The 9,711-nt window shown below is 34.7% G+C and overlaps 1 protein-coding gene across 1 annotated transcript in view; it reads left to right on the top strand.

Moving 5' to 3' along the window:
- Window positions 1-5,027: 5,027 nt before the first annotated feature.
- The window catches only part of LOC136850738 (protein abrupt-like), a 340,568-nt gene continuing 335,884 nt past the window's right edge, over window positions 5,028-9,711 (top strand). Inside the window, exon 1 of the mRNA XM_067124657.1 lies at window positions 5,028-5,106. The gene's annotated coding sequence lies outside the window, so the exon portion shown is untranslated. The remainder of the gene's footprint in view (window positions 5,107-9,711) is intronic.

Below are 9,711 nucleotides of genomic sequence, written 5' to 3'. Positions count from 1 at the left end.
GTCAAATCAATTGATTCATCCGGTAACCTATCCTACAGTAGTACATCTGTCCAATTTTACCACTTTCCAGATTCAGTTTCTAAAGGAAATATTCACAATTTAAAACTGTGCGTGATGGTAGGAAAAGTCAGCACCTTGCGATGTGTTAAGGTTCGGCAACTAATAACAAATGTCAACGAACTGTTTGTCTAGAGAGAAGTGCATCAAACAGCGCCTCTTCTGTTTCCAAGGCAACAAGTGTTTCACATCAGGATTTTGGAGATATTAAAGTTGTAACGGCTCCCCTCATATGCTCAGTTTATCTATGATTTGTAACCGACTCGATTCTTTCTTTACTGCCACTTGCCCACCTATTTAATGGCAAATTTCTTTATATGGTTAATATAATTTTCTGGTGAAGCCTTTCACCTAAATTCAGGTAACATGTGTTATGTTCTATTTCATTTCCAAACATCGCGGATTGCACATTACAACTTAAACCATTTAAGTCTTTTAGGAGTAGGTAGCTCACTTGTCCTAAAAAACGCGCACTGATACAAAACTAGCCTAATCTGAACAACAAATTTCTCATGTTCAACAGAAAGTGGTAGATGATGGTGTTTGTCACTGGGTCTGAAAGTAAACGCAGGACAATGTTACTAATGAATTTTGTTCTTCTAACGTACTATCGAATAAATGCCGTGTTTAAAGATTAAACTTGGTTTCATAATAAACACTTGATTAACACACCATCATTCTTGACTTAACCCATGTTACTCTGCCATCGACCCTTCTGTTATCTCTGCCACATCTATGTTTTATATAAAAGAACAACGGCAAAGCAGCATTTCTCTTGCGAACCCCTTAACACCTGGTACCTATGCATTCTTCAGCCTTTCGATTGACCTGATTATCATTAACAGTCGCTTCCACAAGTTATCAAATCTGCAGTAACCCCTTCTACTCTCATCACTCAGTTCTTCTTCTCTTCTATTATCTGCATTCAACAACTCTTCAACAACACATGACTACATTATTTCAGAGGGCACCTTTCATTTTGTATCTTTCATCCTAACATTCATTTACTCATAAGTATTTTACAATTTATAGGTAACTGGTAGGTGTAAGAATTTTAGTAGAAGGGAAATAAGTAACAGTAGGCTAGAAAAAATCAGAAGGCAAATTCTAACAGATGAGTGTTAGGTGGGTTGTCCAGAAAACTTAATAAAGGCAAGGGAAGAATAGGAGATGTGGGAACGTATCATATTTCAAACTTCCCGTATACTAATGTCAAGTGTTCGCTTTAGCTGCTTCTACTTGTTTCCCTGACTCACATAGAGCACATACTTTTACAAAAAATGATATTTTCTTCAGATGATAAAGAATAATAATCATTATTCAAAAATAGTTCCCATCCTATGCGCTCCCTCCTTTAAGTAAATAAGAACTACCGAAGATCTCAAATGACGAAGCAGAGTTGTCACATCCTGGTTTTTCGGCAGGAAACGAAGGAGGATTCTTCTAAATAACGGAATGAATCGGTGAGGCTTATTCGAGGAATGATGACATCACTAACAGTTCTGTTTATCACTGGTCGAAAGGTTTCGATCTTTTTTCTTCACTGAACTCTAAGTTAGGTTTCTTGCAATCTTTGAAACAACCCCCAGCAACAACAACGACGACGATAAAAAGTTGTTCGTTTACATGCTGAGGAGTAATGCACAGAATGAGCCCGCAAACCTCTTGCACCTGACACATTGGTGGCTTTCCCAAATTTACTATTACCATTATCATTATTCAGAAGATGCACCGTATTCATATGGAACAAGCCCACAAGGGACATTGACTTGAAATTCAAGCTTTCTAAGAATATGGCGTTCTTTAGGAAGCAGTCCCCACAGAGGCTGGGAACTGATTGTCAATGCCTTCAAATGAAGAGGCTCCTCTACCAGCTAGGAGGCTGTCTTCTCTGAAGAGTTCATTCTCCTGTTTTCTTACCTTGGATTGTGTTTTGGTTTCTCAAGCCTTGGAAAGTAATTTTCAGGCAGTTTTGGCAACCAATGCAACAGTAATACCCTCTTTTACTTAAACTGACCTGACCGAGGAATTCACCACACCTTTTTACTGAGTACTTCTTCGCCCTAGAATGTGTTGGTTTCTCAAATCTGGACGGTAATTTTCAAGCAGTTTTAGAAACCAACTCACCAGGTGTAGGCACTCTTAGATTGACCTGACTCACGCATGTGTATGTATAATACTATTATGAAGAATTAGAAGTTTGATCCATCAGTTGACGATGAATGTAGAGAGAGCTCTGCAAGATTTGGCTATATTTGAAAAAAGCTTATTTGCTATGTTTATCATTGTTCTTGTTATTGTTTTTCCTTTGAAATAACGCGATTAGGGCCAAACCACTTTGTTATTTAAAACTTTATGGAACTCTTAATAATGGAACACATTCATTAGTGCTATAATGTTGTTTTATTAGTGAAAATGTTAGTGTCCGGCGTTTCAGTGTAACCTTCCCAGTCATTTTTCCATTCCGTCACGCTGACGAACACTAGCAGATCAAGAAAAATTTCATGGGGGCGGCCACCAATTTTCATATTAAACACACACATACACACACACATATATATATATATATATATATATATATATATATATATATATAAAAATATATATATATATATATACTGTATATATATCAGGAAATAGCGAATCCATTATTATTATCGTTAAGATTATTGTTATTGTTTTTTCTCAAAATTTTATTATCTCTATAATAGCATTTTTATTTTTTCCCATTTTTACATCTCTCATTTATGTTATTATTATCTAAATCTTCAATATTATTATTTTGTCATTACTTTTCATGGGGGGCGGGGGCACGTGCCCTGGTGGGTCACCCCCCTGGATTCGCTAGTGCTACCGAACATTTCTTTCCTGGCTAATGAATATTCCCTAATACTAAATGAGACATTAACATGAAAGAAACTGATAATTATCAACTGATAATCCGATTAGAAGTTTATGAAAACAAGTCAGAAGTTGAAATCTGCTTAACCTTCCACATCCTTATTGACCAGGGTATTGAGCTCAGTTGTTTAGCATTTTTAGATACTTATTTAATTTAACAAGGGCTGTAAACTTTTATATTCTCTTTATTTCTATCACTAAGAAGGTCTGGTATTTAAAAGATCTGTGGTTTATATTTTCTCATTTCCTGTATAATTTTTTCATTTCGGTGGTAATTAATAAAGGGCAGAATTTAGACGAAATCAGTTTTTTAAGGATGTATCTCATGCAGTACTGTTTTTTTTATCATATAAACTTCGTGAGTAATGTGGCAGAAGTTTGCTGTGACTTTTTTCATTACGACCTACTAATAAAACTCTCTCTCTCTCTCTCTCTCTCTCTCTCTCTCTCTCTCTCTCTCTCTCTCTCTCTCTCTCTCTCTCTGGGATAATTAAATGGGTAATAAATATAGTTTAGAGTAACTGATGTCTGTAGGTGACGCACCGTTAACCGGAAATAGTCCAGAGAGAGCACACTGTCCATATACAGTAGTCGCATAGCGTTTGTAAGAGGAGAAATTTTAAAAATGACTGACAGTTATAGAAAAGCAAGTTTACGAGAGCAAAAAAGTAGCTTTGCGAGAGTAATGAGTATTAACATGGATGGAGGACGAAGGGAAGTAGCTGATTTTTATAAGTATTGCGGAGTTGATATGACAGACGTTAGAACGATATGAGAAGCGAGGTCTCACAAAAGGTTTGGAGAAGAGTTCTAGAGAGGCAGAAAGTTAGAATATGTGAAGGGATTGTTAACCCAACTCTCTTTTATGAACTAAAGTGGTGATGTTGGGTGCAAATGAGTGAAAAGGACGGACAGTTGTGTAGTGTATGTAAAGTAAGAAGGGTTAAAGGGTGATAAACGTAGAAAAATTATAAAAATCTGGTAAGAAATTATCTTGAAAAGAGCAGCTTGTAGGCTCTAGTCACCTGGAGCAACAGGCCTAAAAGAAATTGTTTTTTTGGCCGTGTCTTCCTGACCGTCTGTCTTTCTTGATAATTATATTAGTAATAATTTTATAGGAAATAAACTTACCAGAACTGACCCTTGGAGGTCAGAAGTCAAGTTTACAGAATGGGTCACGATTTGTATTAAACATGCGCCCAAATGGAGCCATTCAGTCTGCGCGCCATAATGAACTTACACGTGGATATCCGATAACGGTATATACAGTAGAACGAACGAATAATTAACTTTCCACACCAGCACCCTAAGTATTGTAACAACTCACTACCCATCGAATCCACTTCAGCTGAGCGCATTGTCTAAGCCTGGCTAAGCCATAAGCCTAAAGACAAGTAACACAGGTACACTTCCCCCGAGCCTCCTCTGCAAGGGAATATTTCCCAACTCAGACACTAGATTCTAACCATCACTCTCAGTTATTTTCAGTAACTTCGCCAAGGATGCTGTTTCATTCGCTCCATTTCTCTACTGTTTGTTAGCAGGGTCACACACAAGAAAAATTCATGGGGATTTATAATGGAATTTGACGAAAGGTAGGCCTAGTGACAGGCAGCAAGTGATTAGATTTGGGAAAGAGAGGAATGTCACTTTGGAATGAGGGAATCATTATCCCTATCTTGTCCCAAAATGTTCCGAGCTAAAGAACCCGGGCTATTCACGCCATAGCCAAAGATTTTGGTCACCAAAGCTATAACTGACCTTTTCAAAGCCTGCCTGGACCTTGTCTCCCCACTCAAGCAGTAAGACTTCGTTTGAATCGCGACAACTAACTCTGGTAGACATAAATCTGTTCACATAGTACCTCTTCGTTGACGTGAGTATCTTCTCTCATTATTATTATTATTATTATTATTATTATTATTATTATTATTCAACTGCGTTTCCCAGTCGTTGGGAACTACCGAATAGGCTACAGCCGTTAGCTCACTAAACAGTCCTTCCAAAACACTGTGACAGCGTGACAGCGCGTCACCAGTTTTCCCTCAAATTCTGTGCTTCTTTACTTAGGTGAACACCTGCTGGGAGGCTAGTGCTAGTCCGTTATGGTTTTGGGAAGATTTCAGTGACACTCTTGACCCGGCTCGAGTGAGTAACTAAATTGAAACCTATTTTGTAATTATTTTAAACGAAGTCCTAGAAGTCAAAAGAAAAAAAAAATTGCGGTTAAAGATTAGGATATCGAAATGTAACTTAACAACATTGTAAGGAATAGACTATGTTACACAGCATAATGTTGCAAGTACATTATAGTACAACATGCAATATACATTAACAGCACATATGTGGGTAGCGTAGCGCTGTAAGATACGGCGATGGAACAGAATGCAAGGAAATTAATAAGTTAAAAAGCAAAGGATTAAGCAAACTTTTTATGAGAAGCAAATGGTTCTAATCAGATTCTACCGGAAAATACAAGGCGATAACGCAAGCAAGTCAGGGTGAAGCATTGCAACAACTCTATTAAGTAACTCAATTTAGTCAACGTTAGTACGATGAAATTCTCCATTGCAATTCACCTAACGATAGTAGTTTTCAGCGAAGAAGAATATTTTCAGAAAATTGAGCGCACGATATACTGGTAAAGTACATAGTAACTTCGGCTTATTTTTAAAAAGAATAGCATGCATTATATTCTAAGGTTAAGTCCAGAGCATTAATATGGGAAATATATTGCTTTCATTCTCATTTCTGAACGGAAACGGTGCCATCTTTTCAATAGCATTTTGTTGTTTTTAAGTTTTCCTGAGTTTTTATTCTTTAAATTCGATTATACTTTTCTAAATCGTTTGAGGTATGCCATGCTCACTGAACTTACTGACATAGTGGTTGTTTACATTTGTTTTCATGATTTTAATTATGAATTATTAAAAAATAATGATTTATGAAGCTTTATATGAAAGTGCAAATACCCATGATTTTGAAATTTTGTTAAGAAATATTCGTTATCTCTTTTAATGGTTGTGAAATGCTAATGTTTCAAAGATGTTGAAATTTTTGTGTTACTATTTGGTTTCAAGATGTAAATTTTTAAAATACGTTTAAAAATGATAGTCACACTGCATACGAAACGAAAGGTCTTATGAGATTAAGAAAAATTTGATTTCACCTCCTTTAATATCTTATCGAGTGAAAAGACTCTTTGCATTGCTCATGAAAAACGGAGATTTAGAAGAACTATTACGATGTGTTCAACATCGGTTTTGGCGACCGCTCCCCCAGTTCGTGCTGAATAATAAACAACAGCATTAAGATGTTTCTTCTCGTGTTTTTGTTTAATAGTTGTTATGCTCTCGTAGCGCGGACGTTCTGTCTGCCAGCGAACCCAGAAATAAAATGCCTGTGGAATATAGCAACTGATCTTCTGCTACAGTTTGGAAAAAGAGAATCTAAGACGAAAAGTCTCGAACAACTACAAAATCCAAAGCATATGCGCGAGATGCCATTGACATACCGCAAATGAAATCATTTCTGCCTGTTCCGTAAAGAACGAGTGGGTATCGGCTTCCAGAATTATTTTGTGGCGGAAGCCGCTTTATCTGCTACAGTATAAGCTTTTGATAAAGTTAACGTTGAGATTAATCTATTTTTTTTTATTTTTTAGTTAAATAGTTTTATTTGTTTTGAAAGATAATAGTATAATGTATCTAACGAAGGGTTTGAACTGATAAATTTACGAAAAATGTCATTTCACACTATCTTGTGAGGGTGCAGTATGGACATAAGAATAAAAAAAAATGCCCGGGAATTTAATTGGTAATTTAAAACCCTTCCCCACTTGTTGGGGTGGGTCAGTAAGGTCAGAATGGAAATACTATTTGAAGGCTGCATTAAATTTTAAGCAAATGTTTCCAATGAACGCGAACTTGAGGTGAATTTGGTACTTGCGGTTAATTTCCGATTTAATTGTTAGAACTCTGGTTAATTTCCGATTTGATTTCAGAACTCTGGTTAATTTCCGATTTGATTATTAGAACTCTGGTTAATTTCCGGTTTAAATTGAGAACTCTAGTTAATTTCTGAGTTGATTTTAGAACTCTGGTTAATTCCCGAGTTGATTTTAGAACTGGTTAATTTCCGATTTCATTTTAGAACTCTGCTTAATTTCCGATTTGATTTTAGAACTCTAGTTAATTTCCGATTTGATTATTAGAACTCTGGTTAATTTCCGATTTGATTTAAGACCTCTGGTTAATTTCCGATTTGATTTTAGAACTCTGGTTAATTTCCGATTTGATTTTAGAACTCTGGTTAATTTCCGATTTGATTATTAGAACTCTGGTTAATTTCTGAGTTTATTTTAGAACTCTGGTTAATTTCCGAGATGATTTTAGAACTCTGGTTAATTTCCGATTTCATTTTAGAACTCTGGTTAATTTCTGATTTGATTTTAGAACTCTGGTTAATTTACGATTTGATTTTAGTCCTCTGGTTAATTTCCTATTTGATTTTAGATCTCTGGTGAATTTCAGATTTGATTTTAGACCTCTGGTCAATTTCTGATTTCAATTTAGAACTCTGGTTAATTTCCGATTAGATTTTAGACCTCTGGTTAAGTTCAAATTTGATTTTAGAACTCTGGTCAATTTCTGATTTGATTTTAGAACTCTGGTTAATTTCCTATTTCATTTTAGAACTCTGGTTACTTTCCGATTTGATTTTAGAACTCTGGTTAATTTACGATTTGATTTTAGACCTCTGGTTAATTTCTGATTAGATATTAGACCTTGGTTAATTTCCGATTAGATTTTAGACCTCTGGTTAATTTCCCAGATGATTTTAGAACTCTGGTTAATTTCCAATTTCATTTTAGAACTCTGGTTAATTTCCGGTTTCATTTTAGAACTCTGGTTAATTTCCGAGATGATTTTATAACTGGTTAATTACTGATTTGATTTTAGTACTCTGCCTAATTTCCGATTTGTTTTTAGAACTCCGGTTAATTTCTGGTTTCATTATTAGAAGTCTAGTTAATTTTCGATTTAATTATTAGAAGTCTGGTTAATTTCCAATTTGACTTTAGAACTCTGGTTAATTTCCGATTTGATTTTATAACTTTGGTTAATTTCTGATTTGATTTTAGAACTCTGGTTAATTCCTCTCTGAATTTGAACCTTTGGTTAATTTCCGATTTGATTTTAGAACTCTGGTTAATTTCCGAGATGATTTTAGAGCTCTAGTTAATTTCCGATTTGATTTTAGACCTCTGGTTAATTTCAGATTTGATTTTAGAACTCTGGTTAATTTCCTTCTTGAATTTGAACCTTTGGTTAATTTCCGGTTTCATTTTAGACCTCTGGTTAATTTCAGATTTGATTTTAGACCTCTGGCTAATTCCTGATTAGATTTTAGACCTCTGGTTAATTTCCGATTAGTTTTAGACCTCTGCTTTATTTCAGATTTGATTTTAGAACTGTGGTTAATTTCCGATTTGATTTTAAAACTCTAGTTAATTTCCGATTTGATTTTAGAACTCTCGTTAATTTCCGATTTGCTTTTAGAACTATGGTTAATTTCCAATTTCACTTTAGACCTCTGGTTAATTTCCGATTTGATTTTAGAACTCAGGTTAATTTCCGATTTGTTTTCAGAACTCTGGCTAATTTCCTTCTTGAATTTGAACCTTTTGTTAATTTCCGGTTTGACTTTAGAACTTTGGTTAATTTCCGATTTGATTTTAGAACTCTGGTTAATTTCCGATTTGATTTTAGACAACTGAAAGTTACCGATACATTTTAGACAACTGAAAGTTACCGATTTGATTTTAGACATCTGATTAATTTCCGTTTTGATTTTAGACCTCTGGTTAATTTCTTGTTTGAATTTGAACCTTTGGTTAATTTCCGATTTGATTTTAGAACTCTAGTTAATTTCTGATTGGATTTTAGAACTCTGGTTAATTTCCGATTTGATTTTAGACAAATGAAAATTACCAATTTGATTTTAGACATCTGGTTAATTTCCGATTTGATTTTAGACCTCTGGTTAACTTCCTTTTTAAATTTGAACCTTTGGTTAATTTCCGGTTTGATTTTAGAACTCTGGTTAATTTCTGATTTGATTTTAGAACTCTGGTTAATTTCCGATTTGATTTTAGACAACTGAAAGTTACCGATTTGATTTTATACATCTGGTTAATTTCCGGCTTGATTTTAGACCTCTGGTTAATTTCCTTTTTGAATTTGAACCTTTGGTTAATTTCCGATTTGATTTTAGACAGCTGAAAGTTACCGATTTGATTTTAGACATCTGGTTAATTTCCGGTTTGATTTTAGACCTCTGATTAATTTCCTTTTTGAATTTGAACCTTTGGTTAATTTCCGATTTGATTTTAGACTTCTATTTAATTTTCAGTTTGATTTTAGACCTAAGGTTAATTTCCGAATTAATTTTAGATTGCGAAATATATGCAACTGATATCAGCGAAAAATATACGATTTGTATATTATGTCACAAAACGAAGTGATCTGAAGGACGGGGTTGCACTGCAATTTGCGCACCTTGCAAAGATTTACACGTATTTTCTTTCTGACAGTGAATCAATGCAATGCTTTTTTTATTGTATCAGTCATTGGTGAGAACTTTTTGCCGTAAAGATGTTTTTCAGGATGTTTTTCAGTTATCTCGGAACTTTGAACGTGACAAAAATAGTTGTTTTTCTAATTTCTGAACTCGTATATTGAGTAGTTTTTA

The sequence above is a fragment of the Macrobrachium rosenbergii genome, chromosome 22 (assembly GCF_040412425.1).
Source record: "Macrobrachium rosenbergii isolate ZJJX-2024 chromosome 22, ASM4041242v1, whole genome shotgun sequence".
Lineage (NCBI taxonomy): Eukaryota > Metazoa > Arthropoda > Malacostraca > Decapoda > Palaemonidae > Macrobrachium > Macrobrachium rosenbergii.
This window is presented reverse-complemented; position numbering and strand designations above follow the sequence as displayed.